Source organism: Osmia lignaria, chromosome 7 (assembly GCF_051020975.1).
Source record: "Osmia lignaria lignaria isolate PbOS001 chromosome 7, iyOsmLign1, whole genome shotgun sequence".
NCBI lineage: Eukaryota > Metazoa > Arthropoda > Insecta > Hymenoptera > Megachilidae > Osmia > Osmia lignaria.
The window spans coordinates 3,119,962-3,140,594 of NC_135038.1; the positions used below are offsets into that span (position 1 = coordinate 3,119,962).

General features: G+C 32.7%; 1 protein-coding gene across 6 annotated transcripts in view; it reads left to right on the forward strand.

Annotated features, from left to right (window-relative positions):
- Positions 1 to 20,633, forward strand: part of cher (filamin A protein cher) — a 94,580-nt gene that overhangs the window by 37,724 nt on the left and 36,223 nt on the right. The window contains exon 1 of one of the 6 annotated variants that reach the window (XM_034338245.2): positions 9,469 to 9,628. The exons of 4 other annotated variants lie outside the window; for them this stretch is intronic. The gene's annotated coding sequence lies outside the window, so the exon portion shown is untranslated. Of the gene's footprint in view, positions 1 to 9,468; positions 9,629 to 14,846; positions 14,946 to 20,633 lie in introns of those variants that run through there. One more of the 6 variants, XM_034338246.2, reaches the window with a different exon arrangement.

Genomic DNA, 20,633 nt, shown 5'->3' on the forward strand with positions numbered 1-20,633 from the left:
ATGACTACTTCACTTGAAATTTTATCTACAAAATAAGGCTTTTTTAGGATTATATCTTTGAAATTAATATCACAGAGAACTATTCTGCCCTAACATTTCAAAACGTTTACGGAAACGTAAACAATAAAGACAAATAAACTTAACTATACCTCTAATTTTATTTAAAGGATGAAAAAAATACAGTAAAGATTCAATAAAAGCGAATAAGATCTTTATGATAAATGCGAAAAACTCATCCCCACCGCTGGAGAGTATACCTCTTGAGACGCCACGAAGTTCGCTTATCGAGTAGTGTAACATGAGATCCAATATACCAATGCAACAACTTAACTTTGTTATTTTATATTTTTTTCTTATAAAACTTTTACCAGGATATTTCTGATATTTTTCTGATTAAAATGATACCAAACACGATATAATTTGGACTATACATATTCGGACACAGGGAAGCATAGCGAATAAAAAAGAAAGAGAAGTCGCGATCGCGACAATCGGCAGTCTCTCCTTCACTTGCTGTCCTTTTCTACGTTCGAAGCGGTTGGCAAACTTCTAACAATGCGCTTAGGAATTGCACGATACGAGTGAAAGTACGGTCTCGAGCGGTTCGCAATTATCGAATCTTTACTGTATATCGCATTTCAAATGTTTTAAAATATTTTTAAAAATGACCAGTGGTAAGTAGAAGAAATGAGGAGGGTATTTACTTAATTTGCAGCCGAACGTAAATCATCGGCACTAATTTGGGAAATTTAAAAAAGGTCTAGCCGTGTAAGAAGGTGAATCGGCCCTAGCAACAATTTCGGTTGATATTTATACCACATAATGCTTTTCGCCTAAACAATAATTGTGTGCAATTTCAACCCCCTACCCTCTCTGATAAGGGACATATGAGGGTAAAACCCAAAACCTTCACCATTTTTTTTCTCGGAAACTATTTAAGATATTTGATCACATTAAAGTGCAAATAGTAAGTATTCATTAGCTGTATATCATATTTTTTTTTCAAAATTTTGATTCGATGATTAAGGGTTGAAAATTAATAAATAAATTTTTGAAAATGATTTTTATAAACAATCCCTTGGATGACACCCACCGAAAAAATTAAGAATAATCCTTTACTATTTAACTATTATCTGTAAAAATTTCAAGAGTGTTGGATTGGTACATCATAGTTAAAAAAAATAAAACCAATGCAACGCCTTTTCATAAGGCAAAGCCGGCCTGAACGTTAGAGTTTCTCGTACCAGAAACAGCTCTCAGAAAAGTATGAGCTCTTCTTTCCCTAAACTGTGTGTTAGTTAACAGTCATTTATTTAAATAATATATTAACAATTTAAATTTTTTAATTAAGTTTTCTGGTCCTAACTTTTAACGTCCGTGTTTTCACGGTGTTTCTCGTTTTAAGTATGTGGGAGCCCTAAATCACAGATTTATATCATGTCTTGAACAATGGCACTGTGTTAGATGCCATTAATTGTCCTTTTAATAGTCGAAGAAGGTATCACAGGTATAACTGCAATATCATTTTATTCAACGCTGTAAAGAACATAGACTTCTATAACTATTTCCGTCTTTACCTTTTCACGTACGTATTACTTTTAATTAAATTGTAGCTGGTACCTGTGAATAGTTGTAACTAAGGTTTTCCTCGTTTTAAGTATATGGTCGCCCTGAAAAGGGTTAATTATATCATAGCGTACCAGTACTACCTGGAAATGGCTGCAATTAAGGTGACCCTCGTTTTAAGTATATGGGAGTCCAGAAAAGAGTTAAGCGCGTTTTATGGTACAAATGGTGTATTTTCCAATATGCCCCGATACTTTTCTACGCAGTCACGGAGCTTAGATTGGCGTGTAAATAGACGCATCATAAAGGGTAAAGCGTACGATCCTGAGTCCATGATTTTAGTGTCCACTGCCTTGTTCCCTCTTGTTGCCGAATATAGAGGACTCGTTAATTAGATAGAATTTGCAAACTTTAAAATCTCGTCCACCCATTGGTGCGCCCTTGGTACACAATTTTCCTATTTAAGGAAGTTCCTCTCTTTAATACCTCACATTTTGGACGAACGCGCCGAGTACTGAACACTTCCTCCTATATATTCATTTTTGTACTGAAGAACATGTCAGGAATTGGAAGTACTGACAATTGCGTCAACTGTAATGTACCAAGGAATAAACTGAGCAGAAAGCGGAAGCGCATTACAACCGAAGAAGATGTTTTAAGTACCAGGCCCACTGCAGCAGAATTTATATACCAAAAAAAGGTAATCGATGCTGCGGGTCGCAGATTCTTAACAAATTATTTTTCACAGACGAATTCAAACTTCTTCGCGTACATTCTAACTTTAGTTCTATAGAAGCATCCGATGTAGAATTATTTTAAAATCAATTAGCAATTAACGTATACTTGATGTCACGAGAGTCCATAACTGCGAAAAGACCAGTTTTCGTTCTTTTCTGCGCATTGTCGCTCTGATTGGCGATACTTCCAGCGGAAGTGGAAAGTGATTGGCGGATCGCTTGCCCCCACCATCGCTGCGTTCCCCTACCATATTCCACCCTGCGCGCTTAGTTATGGACTCTCGTGATATCAAGTATAGATTCTTCGTTGCACGATAAGATCGGGGATTTTTCATTGTCAAATCAACAGTTATATGCTTTCACCGGGCTTAATTGGGAAAATATTAAAGAAATTCAGGAGATGTTTATTAGCATGAGATGTAGCGAATCTCGTTCCATAACGCAAGCTTTAGTAGTATTTTTATGTAAACTTAGAACTGGCAGCTCAAATAATATTATAAAAAATATACTTGGTTTAGAACGGGAACAACAAGTATCAGATTATTACCATCAGATAATCTAAAGCCAACCCGGTTTGGCTTACATATTAAATCCCGACAGTACTTTATTGAAAATGAAACCTTTTTAATTTTGACCAAACCCAATTAGCAATAATATTTGACGGAACATATATCAGACATGAAAAAAGCAAAAACAACGAATATCAAAGAAAATCGTACTCCGGACAAAATAAGGTACCATTGTGTAAGCCATTCACTATTTGCACCATAAATGGCTACGTATTAGATATTGCAGGGCCTTTTAACGCCACCGTAAATGATGCTACGATTATTAAAATATTATTAGAAGATCTGATAGGAATAAAATCGATATTAAGACGGGGTGATTTTTGTATTGTTGATCGCGGTTTTCGGGATGCCCTACAACATCTACAAGATGAAGGGTATAATGTTTTAATGTCAGCATTTAAAGGGAATCGGGCCCAATTAACTTCAGAAGAAGCAAATTCATCGCGATTTGTAACAAAAGTACGTTGGGTAGTCGAAGCCGTTCATGGAGCCACAGGACAAAAATATCGCTTATTACACCATATCGTTGATAATAAAATGTTACCGTCTATAAGGTCCGTGGGCCGAATAGCGGGATTTTTGCATAACACTTTCGGGAAACGATTAAATTCTGACGCGGAACTCACCGAAAACATAGTTTCATATATGAAAGAACGACAACGGGAACAAAATTCATTACAAAGATTAAATCGACGTAAAAAACCATTTGTTACAATATCTAATACATGTTTAATAAATATTCCAAAATTAGACGAAAATAATTTAAAAATATTATTCACGGGTTCATACCAATTATCTCAAGCGGTGTGTTATCTTGCGGAATTAATGGACGAAGATGACGCGTTAAATGTACAATATTTACAGTAAAACAATAACATTATAAAAATGAAAGTTCGGTCGCGACATATAAACGCTAAAACTTACAATTGTTACATAGAATACAAATCAAACGTAAATAGTTACGCGGGTATAAACCAATATGCATGCGATTGTCCGAATGGTAACAACGGTAGGTTGTTGCTCCCTCGTCGCCGCGATCATTTATTATTTATCCCATACGCGTTATAAATCCAGAATAGTTAAACCGTCCGAAATTTTAACTCACTTATTCGATAAAACTAACATTATTCCAGTTATTGATGAAAATTGCGACGAAGATTAAAACTTATTTACAAGCGTGTTTTTTTAAAAAAAGTTTTTGAGTTTTCTGTTTCAAATCATATACTTCAACCTGACAATACATAACACAATCAGCTCTTTTTAGGGCTTAATAATCAGCCCTTTTCAGGGCTCCCACATACTTAAAACGAGGAAGACCTTAGTCGCGTTTATATAAGGGTGCCATTTGTAACGTACAACATAATCAGCTCTTTTTAGGGCTCCCACATACTTAAAACGAGAAACACCGTGAAAACACGGACGTTAAAAGTTAGGACCAGAAAACTTAATTAAAAAATTTAAATTGTTAATATATGATTTAAATAAATGGCTGTTAACTAACACACAGTTTAGGGAAAGAAGAGCTCATACTTTTCTGAGAGCTGTTTCTGGTACGAGAAACTCTAACGTTCAGGCCGGCTTTGCCTTATGAAAGGGCGTTGCATTGGTTTATTTTTTTTTAACTATGATGTACCAATCCGACACTCTTGAAATTTTTACAGATAATAGTTAAATAGTAAAGGATTATTCTTAATTTTTTCGATGGGTGTCATCCAAGGCGATTGTTTATAAAAATCATTTTCAAAAATTTATTTATTAATTTTCAACCCTTAATCGTCGAATAAAAATTTTGAAAAAAAATATGATATACAGCTAATGAATACCTATTATTTGCACTTTAATGTGATCAAATATCTTAAATAGTTTCCGAGAAAAAAAATGGTAAAGGTTTTGGGTTTTACCCTCATATCTCCCTTAACAGAGGGGGTAGGGGGGTTGAAATTGCACACAATTGTTGTTTAGGCAAAAAGCATTATGTGGTATAAATACCAACCGAAATTGTTGCTGGGGCCGATTCACTATGCTTATACGCCTAGACCCTTTGTCTCCTGAAGGAAAAACGGTACACATACACGGTAACAAGGTACTGGACATTGTGTGCGTGTGAATCGTCTCAAGTAGTACAATGCATTATAATTCGACCGTCTTTTCTTGTCAAGTAGAAACTATCCATCAACGGCACGACGCATGATACGTTCCCAGTAAAGTGTTAAATACGGCAATGTATACATTGCTAAAATTAACTCGGCAATTTGTGAAACACAGTAGAGGAATTCGAGCAAAGTGAAGTGATGATGCGAAGTGAAATATTATTTTAGACATTGTAGAGTGTAGAGGATTCTAAAGGGAAACATGGTCTCTCTACTTGTGTTTTATCTATCTGAATGATTGGCGTAATCATTGGCGTAAGAAGATAGAGGTTAGGGTGGACCTAAAAATGGGTTCCCTAAAAATCTAGATTACTCTTCACCATTTTAAAATTTGAGATTCCAAAATTTCAAAATTTCACATCTTTTACATTTCAGAATCCCAAAATCCCAAAATTCTAAAATTCAAATAATCAAAAATTTTAAAACATTAGAGTTCCAAAATTTCAGAATTTCAATACTTTAGGATTACAAAATTTCAGATTTCTTACATTTCGGAATCCCAAAATTTCAAAATTCTGAAATTCTAAAATTTAAATATTTAAAAATATTAGAGTTCCAATGTTACAAATTTCGGATTTGGATCTAAAGTTCCAGATTTTAAAATTTCAAAAATTGCAAAATTTCTAAGGCACCTGATTCACTCTAAAAGAAGGTCCAAGTTACGCCAATGAACATAATACACATTGTTTAGAAACGAACCTATCACCTATCTTGTTCGTTATTTACTCTAGAAAGACTGAATCTCATAGGTAAAGCTGCATACACATTTGTTATCGCGGCCTAACCAGCAGGTCATGGTAACAAATGTGGACTATGTCTTGTTACTGCATATCGTTACTTGTTACTTGGTTCGGCTGTTCCGTGCATTGTCGGAAGAATGACCCGTTCCAAAGGAAGTTACGAAATAAGGGATGAAGTTCCGAATACGACCGGTCGCCAATCAAGATGAAATTTTGAGTAGGAGGGGGGAGGGAGGAGAGGACCCCAAATATAAAGTGGTATCTTCGGCTTCCTATTAGTTTCCGAGATATTAATTAAAAACTTTCGTACAATACATAGAATTTTTCCTATACAGACGTAACTAACACAACCGTCTTCGTGTAATAAGATGGCATCGTCAAGTGTCGAACAGCTGTTCACACCATAGCGATATCGGCTTCCGTTTCTATAGGGTGTTCCATGTAAAATCCATGTTAAGGGGGCGAAAATAGGCCCCAAAGTTGGGGGATGAAAATGTATCTTTAGGAGCATCTCTGAAACTAGGAGGTGCAGGGAAGAAATTTTTTTCTTAAATTGTGTGTTTTTGAATGACGAATTCAGACACACAAGAAATTTATTAATAATTATTAATTAAACAGAGGTACAAGTACATATTTATATTCAAGGAATCGTTTTTGCCAATCTGAACATTCGAACAATTAAATCAATTTCAAAATTGGAATTTCTCGGTTGAAGGGTATCAGCGAAATGGGTATCCCACGAGCAGGGCCGGCGTAAAGGGCGTCCAGGGCGCTAGATTTCTAGGTTGCGCCACAGCCCGGTGTCCCTAGTTTATTCATCTATATCCGTTTAGATTAGTAAAGCTGCTATGTAGTTTAACAATTTTTACAATCTAACTACAGATTCATCGTTTCATATTATTACCTTGTCTTTTTTTCTTAAAAATTTTGAACCCCTAAATGGGCGCCACCGGCCCTGTCCACGAGCAACACAACGAAGTTGAGGTAATTGAGGTAATCGTGTAATTGAGGTAATTTTCTAGACGATCGTTGCAGCCAACTGCAAAACGAAGAGAGAAAAAAAACTTTGATTCCGTATGCAGTTCAGTAAAATATAAAAATTCATTTGCGCGAGTACTATCTAACCTTTGGACCCATGACTGCTACCGGTATATGCGCGACTGTCCGTCCGGGGCAGTGATACTTACTCGAGCTTCCTGCCTCGCTTGACACGTGATGTCACGTTTCGCTTTAGGACCAACTAAAGTGAAAATCTTCCTGTTCCGACATTTCCGGAAAATCTTCCTGCTCTAAATTTCCAGTATGTCGATATGCTCGTAAAAACCACGTTTCTCGAAAACTTCACCATCTATGAATCATCCTGTTGTATCGATTTTCATCCAAGATATCAGGCGAAAGTTTGTTCGAGCCCGTTTTCTACCGACGAAAGTTTCATGGTGTCTGTTTTTGAAACTCGCTGAACAGCTAAAAGGAAGCTGCGAAAAGTCCAAAATCACGACATAAGGTGTACTGTTGAGAGATGAAAAGTACACTAGCTGGACGGCACAGGGGCAAAGGGAGCACTTCGCACGCTCTCCTCTGTCCCCACGTTTGATCCTCGCGTTCAAAGATCGCAGCAACGCTGACTTCGTACCGTCATGCTTTGTCGCGAAGTCTCATTTTTCTTCTTTGTCAGGCGACGCGACTAGTGTGTGATCGCATCGGCCAATAAGCGCGCGATCAATCGTACGCGTGACGTACTGTGCGTTGCAGCTAAGTTGCCGTCCAATCAAATTCGTTGACCTTCCTCCAGGTCACGCGTATTATGTTTATTGGCTGAGGCCCTTACATCCACAAATCTATCGCGTGACGAACGTCGCCAAGGACAGACATTGAAACAGAATGAGATGAAGCGATAGCGAGCGGCGAGTTGAATGCATTGGCGTAGAGGTAGATTCGGGGTTTACATTATTAAGAAAACAGGAGAGTTTTTACACTTTCCATAATGTAATTTCCATAAATTTTGCATAATAACAACTGTTGTCAAGAACGAGTATTATAAAAAATCCATTAATATCCCGAAAAAATCGCATGTTTATATACTTAAATGTATCTTCCGCGAATATGGAAATTTTACGCCTATGCAATCTGGCCGCTCAGTTCTCAAGTTACGGGCCCCTGGAAGGGATTAGGTGGAGCGAACGCACAGTCCCTTTGCCCCTCTGTCGGTTCAGTTTGTTGGTGCTCGGCAACTTAGCTGCAACGCACAGTACATTGAGTTGCATTGAACTTGTCGCAGTGAAGTTGGATACAAATTCACTAACACATTCACGCCGCGTCGGTGAGTCGATCTCGCCTATCGGCTCAGCGACGCGGCGTGAAGGTGTCAGTGAATTTGTAGCCAACTTCACTGCGACAAGTTCAATGCAACTCACAAGGGGAACTACCCAAGTGTTACACTCACTTATTAATGAAACTTTGCCAGCTTGTAGAGCTTGTCGAGCTGAACACGCCTATACCCCGTTTTGTGCGCAGACAACTAATTGTTTAAAAGAATAATTAAAGTTAGTTACTACGTTCACGCTTGGCTGCTCGTCGCGTGTAACCCGAGATTCGACACCTCGACTGGATATATGCAACGTCTGGGTCCCAATGTTTGTTGCATATATCCAGCTTTTACTGTACTTACATTGAGAAGTATGACAGACTCAGACATACAACTCGCAAACTAGAGATCCACGGTTCAAATCCTTGATTCCCAACATTTTTTTTTTTTTTTTTTTTAATGATAATTTGTCTCTTTTTGAATAACTATTAGATAAAAATTGTCATAAAAAAAAATTTTTTTGGGAACCAAGGATTTGAACCGAGGACCTTCAAATTGCAAGTCACGGATCTGCTCCGTGGTTAAACACATGACTCGTAATCTAAAGGTCCTCGGTTCAAATCCTGACTTCCCGTTTTTTTTTTTAATAATGATAATTTTTATGTAATAGTTATTCAAAAAGAGACAAATTATCATTAAAAAAGAAAACGTTGGGAACCAAGGATTTGAACCGTAGATCTCTAGATTGCGAATTGTATGTGTGAGTTTGTCATACTTCAGAATGTAAGGAGTAACTAACTGTAATTGTTAATATCTTTTAAACAATTAGCCGTCTGCCCACAAAACGAGGTATAGGCGTGTTCAGCTCGACGAGCTCTACAAGCTGGCAAAGTTTCATTAATAAGTGAGTGTAATACTTGGGTAGTTTTCTTTGTCAGTGTACCCAATACGACCAATCGTACCCGCATTCCTTTCCCTAGCGTACTTTCCATCTCTGAACAGTAATTACGCTTCGCGTGAAAGTTTTACGCGATTCCCTGCATCTATCGTCACGCTCTTAACCGAGTGAAATTTTCCTAACCCCTGTACAATACGAAGTATGGTAGCTTGCGTATTATTTGAATTTTTGGAATTTCACCGTCTTAATAAATGCATGTACGAACTGAAACGAACCTGGCAAACGTCGGGTACGATAAATATTGAGCACTTTGCAGCTGCTCATGAAAAGCGAAGAGGAAAATATTGCTAAGTGGCATTGTAACAGTGACGGAATATGTCTTTTGTTAGATTTTCGGTACAGGAGATACTATGCTTTTCCTTACTACATGATGGTGGGGTGTTAGGAGTCTAACTATAGAGGCAAAGTATATACTATAGGATGTATTGTCGTCTTTTAGTCTCCAGCGAGACAGTTCGCTTCGAGGAGTCCATTCGAATAGTTTCTGTCTGATTTTGACATTGCTCGAATCTTCGTTTCATGTGCATTTTGACACTACGTCAAGCACTTTTATTGATTAATATTTACTCACCAAGGAGCCACTTGAATTTCAGTATTCCATAGGTATGTAGATAGATGAAAAATCTGAAAGAAATTAGCAATAATTTGTTTGCATGATTTGGATATTCTTAAGTTTCCCTTTAAAACGACAAGGATAATTTTAGTTATTTATAGATCTACTTATGGAAATCGCGATCAAATTACGTGCAGTTGTAAATTAGTATTGGGTAACAATTAATTAAAATTTTTAATTTGATTGATTGATTAAAAAAATAATCATCATAGTAATTATTCATATTAATCATTAATCGATAATTAGTGATTAAGAATATTAATCTTTAATTTACAAATTGGTAGTTTCCAATTGAAATTTTATTAGAATTCTATAAACTAGGCAAGTAAGAATTAACTTTTAATTAATTTTTCAGCTATGACAAGAAAACAACAAAATTATATTACAGTAGGAATAAGTTTATTATTTACACATATTTGTTTATAAAATTAATTCTGATCTAATTTTTATAACACTTAAATGTCGAAAATAGCAGTTTTTGATATTTGAAAATGTGTCTCGAAGTAATTTTTATACTTTTTGATGAGAAAACACAAATTTTTGCCTACTTTTTTCATTTTTATTGTAAATATACTGTTTTTAAGAAACTTGCAATGAAATTTTGACTTGAATTCTATTTGAAATTATTGAAATGAAAATTTGAATCATTTTAGTTGTGAAGAATATTACAAGTAGCCTGCATTGAATTCTCCACTCTTGAACCAAACTCCTAAACAATTTCCTATTTTAATACACGTTATTTGAAATGAAATGTTAAAAGATCAATATTGATATCACTTAATCAATTAGTTAATAAAAATTTCTTCTTTTAATTTTCATGAATATCTTATTTTTAATCAAGTTTATGAATAAAATGTGTCTACTATTATTGGATTGTGACATAAAAGGAATAAATAATAAATTTTGTGTTGTTCAACGAATAATTTAACAGTGAATTAACCGTTTTTTATTTTTTTTTTTTTCATATAGTGATAGCTGTTTTATATAAATAAAAATTTATTTATGTATAGTTTAAAGTACACAATTATCCTACAATCAGTAGTATATTTTTATTTCTTCTAATACAGCATTTCTATTAATTATAAAAATGTTTTTATTAATGTAAACCGTCAGGCTTTGACAAAAATTAATATACTGATATTTAATCCTCGTCCGGCCGACCATGGAGAAAGCCCAATTTTAATTAATATTGTATTTCATATTTTCATTTTCTACATTTTACACTGTTTCTTTAAAAATTATTCTCTCAACATGTGAAACTCTTTCGTTTAAAAATTATACATTTATCTGTGGTTAATATCCTTGCATATGTTTTGGGAATTTGGGACTCGATTGACCCAGGCTCTACTGCTCCTCTGCTTAAACATTAAACGTTTCACTATTTTCGCATTTGCATTCATAAATTTATATAAATTTAGATAATTCAGACTCATTCAATAACAATTAAAAAATTATTTAAACAATTCAAATTCTTTTTACTCTTCCAAAAATTGACAATATTCTTAGATTACAACAGTTCGTATCTTGTTTTCCTGAAAAATTTCTCCGAAACATAGACGATTAAATCGACCGATGAGATGATAAAAATAATCGCATAGGTGCTGTTAGTACAAAACAACTTGGACGTTTGTCAGATTCCGTTGCTTCGCTGCAAATGCAGATTCGTTAATTGTCCTTTAATGCGTGTAAAGTACACTGAAGCAGCTCTGTTTCACTTCAAAGCCACGATACCTACTATATTATGTAAAGCTGTCTCACAAATTTCATCACAATATTTAAATAACTAATTTTTAAAATTTATAATTGCCATTCAAGAATATAGCATTAAATATGTTTTTGCAAATTTTGTAAATTTTTTTTTAATTTTAAGAATTTTTATGAAATCCTGTAAATTTGGTAACTTTTCAAATTAGAAAGTAAAAACTAGAACAGTAGACATTTATATACTTAAATAGCTAATTTTTTAATTGATTTATATTTGAAAATATAGGTAATAATAAATTTTAATTAATAATACCAAACATTTGCAGACTTAAATATCTAAACTTCCAGATAAGGTATTTCAAAATTTTTTATAATTAAACTGTAAAGTTATCAATAATTTAAATCCTCGGATTAACAGTAAAATTTTTAATAATTTTATCTTGAAAGATTTCATTTTGAAGAAAAAATATTTCCAGCTCCAAAAATTCTAAAAAATAACCCTCTGATTCATACCTACAAATCTGCAGAGCTAAATACAGATTTCAAAAAATAAAAATAGAAAATTTCTGTAGCAGATTATAATTTTTAAGCAATAATTTTAGAAGGATAATTCCAGGAGAGTAAAATTATCCGCTCAAGTTATGACTGACGTTGAGAGATGACAGAAAGAGGGAAGAAAAAGAAGAAAGAGAGGAATGGAATGATTGTCGAGGATGCAGGGAAGACCATTAACAATTTTATGTGGATTTATTGCTTGATCTAATTTGAAATCCAACACGTATCTGGTACACGGTCCGTCTCTTAGACTATTTTGAGTGCAAGTCAGGCTTTCTCAAATTTATAAACAGAAACGTTCGAAGTAGGTGGAAGACGGCGGGCGAGTATTGAATTAATAGGAGAGGTTGCATTACACATTTCTCTTTAACATACCCGGTGTCTTACTCGTCCGATGCATTGTTAGTGAAGAATTCCTAAAATATGGTAGAGAGTCAGGGTATAATTTGTAGTAGATTCAATAGAAATCAATATTAGTCTTTTCCATAATATTGATATTGGTACTTATTTGTATGTCTAGCTTTTCTATTATTCAAACATGATTTCAAATAATATAATTGATGGATTTTCTTCAAATATAGTTAAAAAAAAACCAAATACAAAACTTGTAGGGTTTAAAATTTCAACAGCTACCATGATGGTTATAATAGAATTCTATTTTTTTATTTTAAGCTTGTTCCTCAAGGGGTTAATTACATGAAATTTTAAATTCGGTATTTAATTAATCATAAATGGGTGTTGAGAAATTTTTCTTCGGAATTAAACGGGAGCCACTACTCATTTTTTGAATACTCTGATTTACAATTAAAATAATTATTTTGTATTCATTTACGATGATTGGTTAGATGACGAATTTGAATATTCATATTATTGATATTTAATTGAGGCAATCAAAACCAAGTAGATAATAAAATAATAAAATATGTATTTATTGATCCTTGAACGGCGGACCATGGAGAGAGTCCCAATTTTAATTCAACTTTGCAGTTCATATTATTTTCATTTTCTAAAGTTTATACTGATGCTATTAATTTCTGGCTTTTTGAAAATCCTGAATATTTTTTGAGGATATGTAGTTAACAGTTTAGAATCAAAATTTCTCAAATTTGGAAAAATTTGCCAAAAAACAAATTCGAGTTTGTTAACGGAAAAAGAATTTACAGTTGAATCGTATATAACAGTAAATTTTTTATTTCTAATTTTAAACATAAAATAAAAAGAAATTGCTAATAACAACAAATTTTATAAAATTTATTACTCTTCGACAGTAGTTAAATAGTTTTTCAATGATTATATTTCTACATAGAATGAATTTTTACTTATTCATACTTATTCCTAGGAAGTTCTTAAAATTGAATTCCATATTTGAAATTTCTTTAAATTAAAACTGTATTTTTTGAAATTAAATATTATTATCTTAAAATAAATGATCAATTTATATCTTGAAATCACTTCAATATCAAGCAACACAGAATGATATATTTAATAAAAAATAAAATTATTGCTTATTTACTTAGATTTTAAATTAGAATAAATTGTTTGTTTATAATTAATTTTCATTGACCTACATAAATTAATTTTGTGCCACATTTTTAAGTTTTTTCTTTGTCATTTTCAAATACACTGTCTTGAGATTATTCATTGATCAAAAATAGTTGAAAAATCATTTTTTTCTTTCATTCTTTACGTTATGAGTAAGATGATGAATTTAAATATTTCTAGTACCTATATTTTACTGCAAACATTCTTAATGTCCTCATGAAAGTGTCTAATTTTATCGGTTTTATCGTTCAAACATAGGTTCACAGATGTTTAATTTGGCGAACTTTATAGCGCATCATCCTCTTTACGAGGACTTTTAGACATAAAATTCTATGAAGCGACGATACTTAAATCTAATAGCCTTAACGTCATCGATAATCTAAAATTACGAATCAATACATCGAGTTTTTTTTCCATTACAACTCTTGAAGAGCGGACCATGGAGAAAGCCCCAATTTTAATGTAATTCCGTATTTCATATTATTTTGATTTTCTAAATTTTGCAGTTCCTTCGAAAATTATTAATACCCTTGTATATGTTTTATAAGCTTGAATCAGGATTGACCCAGGGTTAAACAACAAACCTTTGAGAAAGCTACCAATTTAAATTAAATTGAACATTTTTTACTCTAATTTACAAAATCTCAAAATCTTTCCGTCTATATTTTCTACATACTTTTTCAATATATGGAAATTTGATTGAATAATAGGTAATTGAAGAATCGTGTAACATCTGACATAGCATAAGTGGTATTCGTGACAATTTTATGTCATCAAGTCTTGGTAGTCTTCTTACACTTCGAAAACTGACATTAATTTCTTACCAAACTAAAATAGAGTACCTTACTACTACATAAATTCCAGAATGACACGGGTCCTGCTTTTAACACTTTATGAATTATTAGTATAATTATTTTCAAAATAGTTAAATCAAAATCAAAATAGTTAATAGAAAATTAAAGAAAATAAATTAAGAAACCCTTCTCTTTAAGATATTGGTTGATCGGCTTGTATTGTTTTAAAATTCATAGCTTCAATTTCATAAAAGAAAAAATGGTTTTGATTTAACCCTCGGACGGCGGACCACGGAGAGAGCCTAAATTTTAATTTAATTTTGTATCTCATATTACTTTCATTTTCTAAATTTGTCACTATTCCTTTAAAAATTATACTTTGAGTAACTTTTGATTAGGAAGGGCTCAAGGGGTTAAAAAATAATTCAAATACATCAGCAGTATTTGAACGTGATGGGTAAATGATTAGAAGGAGTAATAAATCTTGAAATTACCTAATTGGGGATGGTATCTAGTAATGTGGTGGAATTAATATCCTTCACCCTTTTATAAGGTGGGTGGGTGGGTGGGGGCTAGCCTGCTATTATGGTAACATCGAATTCAGCATTGTGCTCGAAATTATCGCCAGTTAGCACGAGTTCCGTGACGGCTACCGTCCTAGCTGGTTCCTGCTGTCGTATATCTCTGCCAAATACTAAACGCACAAATTAAGGTACGCATTTACCATCAGAATGATTTAAATTCGAATCAACCAGTGGTCCACATTAACGTTCATGCACGATGACAATTTAGATAGTAATAGCCACATGTCTCGAAGAAATGAACATTCAGGCTTTAATTTGACGTTCATCTGATTCAGAAATGTTGAATTTGCTTTCATCAGAAACTTTTATGATATTCCTTTGGGAACAAATTTTTTGGCTAAAATTGATACATGGTATTCTACAAGCCATTCTGTTGAAAGTATCCAATTGTACTCCAAGTTTGATATCTAGATAGGATGTATTTTTTATGCAGATTCTTGAAATAATTTGGATGTTAATTTAGGAGCATTAGGAATGCAATATTTAAAGAAATAGGCTAAAATTTAGAAAATACAAACAAAGGAAATTATAAAATTAAAATATTGTCACTGTCTCAGTATTCCACCTTCTAAGGGTTAGAAATCAAAATCAACTAATTAGGGTTCTTCCCTTGTATGTGTTTACATACAGTATTATTATATCATTCAATCAAATGACCATAATCAGTAGATTAGAAAATCTAATGGGTGTCTACATATTTGTGCTAGGTCAGAATTTATAATTACTTCCTTTCTTTTCATTGTTCCAAAGGGAACTGTGTTAAGAAAACGAGACTCACGCTATTGTTAAATCAAAATTGTGACTCTCTCCATGGTCCGCCGTTTAAGGGTTGTTTGAATATTAGTGTGGATCACTGTGAGTTCCAAATAAGAAAATGGTTGTTTTTGAATCATTACTGTACCACCAGGTATTGCAACTTCAACAGGTAGTGCAGAAATGGGTTGCCACCTCTTTTCTCTCTTATTTGATTAATTTGTGTATAGGAAATCTTTATAGAATTGTTCTACTAGGTGTTTGATACCATCCTTTTTTCTTCTATCCTTTTCTTTTCCCCATTGCAGCTTTTCTTGATGTCATTATTTAAATAATAATTTTTCCATCAATCCATGATTCATGGGGTTTGTTCATTTGAAAATTCAAATTCAGTTAGATTTCTTTCTTTCTTTATTCACATACTTTTGTTAATCTCATTCTAGGGATATCAGTTCCTAAAACATTAAGACAGTATTTGTATTGTTTATTGATAATCTGTATTTGTAAACAAGATTTGACAACAACTTGTTTTCTTAGAGCATTCTTTTAAAATATTAGAAAATTCTTTAATGCACAAATATGATATTGTCCAGAATTAATATGTTCATTTTATATACAGTGGAAATAATTATGGCACACTATAACATGAATTGCTAACAATATTAACCCTTTATAGTTATATTTGTCTAAAGCATAGATACCTTAGTAAAAATTATTGTGCATTAAACGTAACCAATTATTGAAACAAAAATTAAAAACTTGTAAAATATCCATAGAGTGTTAATAAATCAATAAATAGTTACTGGCTGAGAGCAGACACACACCTCTGAAGAGTTAAATGCTTAAGTTTATTATTTCAAATTACTAATATGATTTTGATAATGTTCAGACCTTTTTACTGTCTCTAAAATACTTTTCGATATAATCAAAATTGCAACGCAGCTTATAGATTAATTTATGCAGGGTGTGACGAAAATGGTGATACAACCGGAAAAGCTGAGATTCTAACTAAAAAGTAAAACAAAATTTTTTGACTTTGTCGCTGTATTACTATATTTTTTGTATTTATTTATTTTTGTACTCACTTAAGGTGGTTAAAAAGGACACATATTACATTAGAAAATGTTTGTATGAGCAAGATTATGTATGCACCATTAAAAGAATAATTTTTGACAATTTTTAGACATTTACAAAAGTGAATAGTGAAAAGTGATAGTAAATTACATATACAAAGATATTAATCTAAAGTTAAATGTATAATTTTTAAACGAATCAGTTTCATATATTGAAATAATAATTTTTTAATGAACAGTGTAAAATTTTGAAAATGAAAATAATATGAAATACGAAATTAAATTAAAATTAGAGCTCTCTCCATGGTCCGCCGTCTCGGGACTTTCTTTCTGGTCCGCCGTCCGAGGGTGAAATCATGATATATTTTATCAACAAATTTTATTTTATTTTTTCAAATAAAAATAGAAACCAAATAGAAATTTATATTTGTACAAACGTCTTTATACAAAAATGATTTAATCCTAGCTGATATATGAAATGAAAACAAGAACCACATAAGAGTACAATAAACAATGAATGAAAAGACCTCATAAAAAGATATACCTAATGTGACAAAGTGCAGTATTTGTCAGCGATATCCTTAATGCCAGAAGACTAGTCAAGTGATAAAATATTACGAGTATCGAATCGTTTGAACAGTACATATAATAAGGAGTGGATATGTTTACGATGATTTTAATGAATTTTTCATGTCGCATATGTTTTGCAATAACTCTGTCACCGTTACATAATAAATTCTTTACACGCAGCACTTTTTGGCTTGGTACCAGTCTCAAAATACGTAGATTCTATCGTAATGAGCTGTGACCATACACTATTGCTTGATTTCATAAATTCCTAGAGTTCGGTTTATACTGATGTCTACGAACAATCTCCTTAGGTGATTTATACAAGTAAATGCGTCATTTAAAGAGGAGAAAAAAGACTTCTCTTAGTGAAACGTGGGGAACAGGTGTATGATTTATTACTAAATTTTGGAAGTTTATGCAAATGCATGTTTTTATTGGAACAGATTAAACGAATTGAATTTGACAAAAATATGTTTCATCATTAGAAGATTTTCAAAATACAGGATGTTCTGTCTAATTTTACTAGTTTTAATTTTTTTGTTATTTTTACAGATACAAATAGATTTTCAGCAGGAAGTTACTGTATTTCAAGAAGGAAATTAGGCTATGGGGGTGAAGGTCATCGCAAGGTCATACTACATAGCTTCTGGTATTTTATAGTGATCTTTGTTTTTTTTAATGGAACTGCATATTTTTTAAATTTTTGTTTTACATAGATCGATTCTTTGGAACATTCTGTGGATAAAAATAGGTGTCGAAAAAATTAATAATTTGTGAGGTATTTCATATTTTTGTATAAAATATCGCACAAACTGTTGACTCCTCTAATGTTATTATACAGAATGTTTCAGAAAATTCATTTGCTAAAAAGAGAATGCAGTTCTATTAAAAAAAAAAGGCAAAGCTCACTGTGATGTCTTAGAAGATGTGACCTTGTGATGACTTTTCCTCCCCTAGTCTAATTTTCTTCCTGAAATGTAATAACTTGGTCCTGAGGTATTTTTTGTACTTTTACAAATAATATAATAATTAAGGGTGGTAGAGTTAGGGGGATACTCTGTTTATAATTTTGTATAATTTTGTAAATATGTTGCATATTCTTCATACTTCTTGTACATACAGAATTTTTTAAACCGAAGCAAAGGTGTTTCAACAATATCAAGAATTTCAAAAGTTTCAAATATTCTGAAATATCATTGAAGAAATTTTACATATAATCATTTTTTACGTTTAAATTTATTTCAGCTGATAAATGGTACCAATTTATAATTAATAATCTATCGATAATTTGAAAGAAAAAAGTTATTGCTACTTATTGTAATTTTATTTATATCTGAAACTTAATTTGATAAAGTATAATACAGTTTAATATGTTAAAGGGTTAAATAATTTACTTGTATAATACAATTATAATAAGAATAAATAATATTTTTAAAAATGAATTTTCGAATCCCTACGGATATTAGTGTTTCCTGTGTTTATCTTGCGTATATTTCGTATACATTTTCCACATATTTTGGATATTTGCATTACATCGTAGTCGCATAAACTTCCGCAGTCTATTTATTCCTATGTACACTTAAGATCAAATCACGTTTCCCGAGGGAAAATTTTCACGATAATATTATTAAAAGTAATTTAGAAAACAATAATATAATTTTCATTTGTTCATTATTATAAATTTTAGCATAGGTCAATTCAGTGGTTCTCAAACTGGGTGCCGCGGCACTCTAGGGTGACTCAAGTGCGCCACAAGAGTGCTGTGAAGGTTTGAACCACTAGTTTCAGGGGTATGTTTAATTAAGAATAAAAAGGTGCGATTTATGAATTTTTGTTGAAGAGAGGCTATTTTTATCAAATAATTAAAAAGAGAAAAGTTAAAGAAAGATTTCGTATGGCACAAAAATTACATTATTTATGCAATTAGTGGATAGCTTAATTTAACAAATTAAATAATTGTATTCTGATAATGAGTAACTACAATACAGTTATAACGTGTCTGACTATCCGTGATCTTTACTACTGCGGCAATTATCGTCTGTGCGAGGTCTGACCACCCATTGATTTGAAATATAAGGCGATCATAGCGAATTATAAAGAGTGTCCATTAATTTAATTAAACTGGTTTTCGGCTTGAGGGCTCTTGTTGTATTTTGTTGTTTTAAATGCAGTTCTTGCTGTTTAATCCTTTGACTGCTGAGCACTCTAAGCTTGAACGTTCTGTATGTACGAAATAAGAATCAAGTCAATAACACCTATCACTTTTCTTTTTGTTCCATTTCATTTCTCAGTTTATTCTTTCATTTGTTTTTCTTTTTCAGTGTTTTGTCGTATCATTATAATGTGATAATCGGCACCGATAACTTTCATCGGACGCATATGTGCGTCCATAGCAGTCAAAGGGTTAAGGTCTTTGATTATCATCGTTCACTGTATTTTAATATTATGTGTAATACGTAATATTCTGTTTAAATTTACTTGAATTGTATTTTGAAATGTTACATTCTAAATTTTTGATATTTTCAATTTGGAATATTTCGAATATTTGGACATTTGTTGATAATTCTCCTGGAATTTTTAGAAAATTTCATATTTGCAAGAATCATGCAGAATATGAAAGCTATAGAAAATTATATATTTTTAAGATTTTCCAAGATAATTATATGATTTTAAGTTCATAAAACATATGTCTGTCGAAGGTACACTTGTTTAATTCAACCCCATAAAAATATGCATTTGAAACACAGTGTGAAGAAGACTTTACGCGGACATAATTAAGAATAAGACACTGCGGACATAGTTGTAAACAAGGTAGCGATAGCGATTAGTAAACCAATCACAATGCTTCGCAACGACTTCTGATACGTGAATGAATAAAATGAACCGACCACCTAGAGACACAAACTCTTCGGCTATAAACTATACTCGGTGAGATCTTTCCAACGATACCCTTATCAAGTCTCTAGCCCTCGTGGTATAAGGCTTCATGCCGATACTCCGCTTCTCTCTGTATCTGCTCCTACGTATCAGAAGCCTAAAATGATCTTACTGTATGGGGGTAGATAACGCGCTTGGCTGTCAACGTACAGGAAAGTGAGGTCATAAAAATCTGTACGCCGCCCCTGGCTTGGGTTAATTGGTTCGGCCTATCTACCCAAAACGGTATAAAAGGGCAGCAATTGCTGCAGAAAGTCAGTCAAGAATCGGCATTCAAGTGTAGGAGAGGGGAGAAAAAGGCGTTTCGTCTCGGGATCGTCTGTCCGACTCGTCAGTGGAGCTGACAACCCCAGATACCTATCATACCGCAATTCGGAACTTCGATACAGGGTGTTTGACATCAGGTGGGAGACTTTTTAAGGGGTGATTCTAGAGATCAAAATAAGACGAAAATAAGACGAATTTTCCAGTAATTAACGTTTA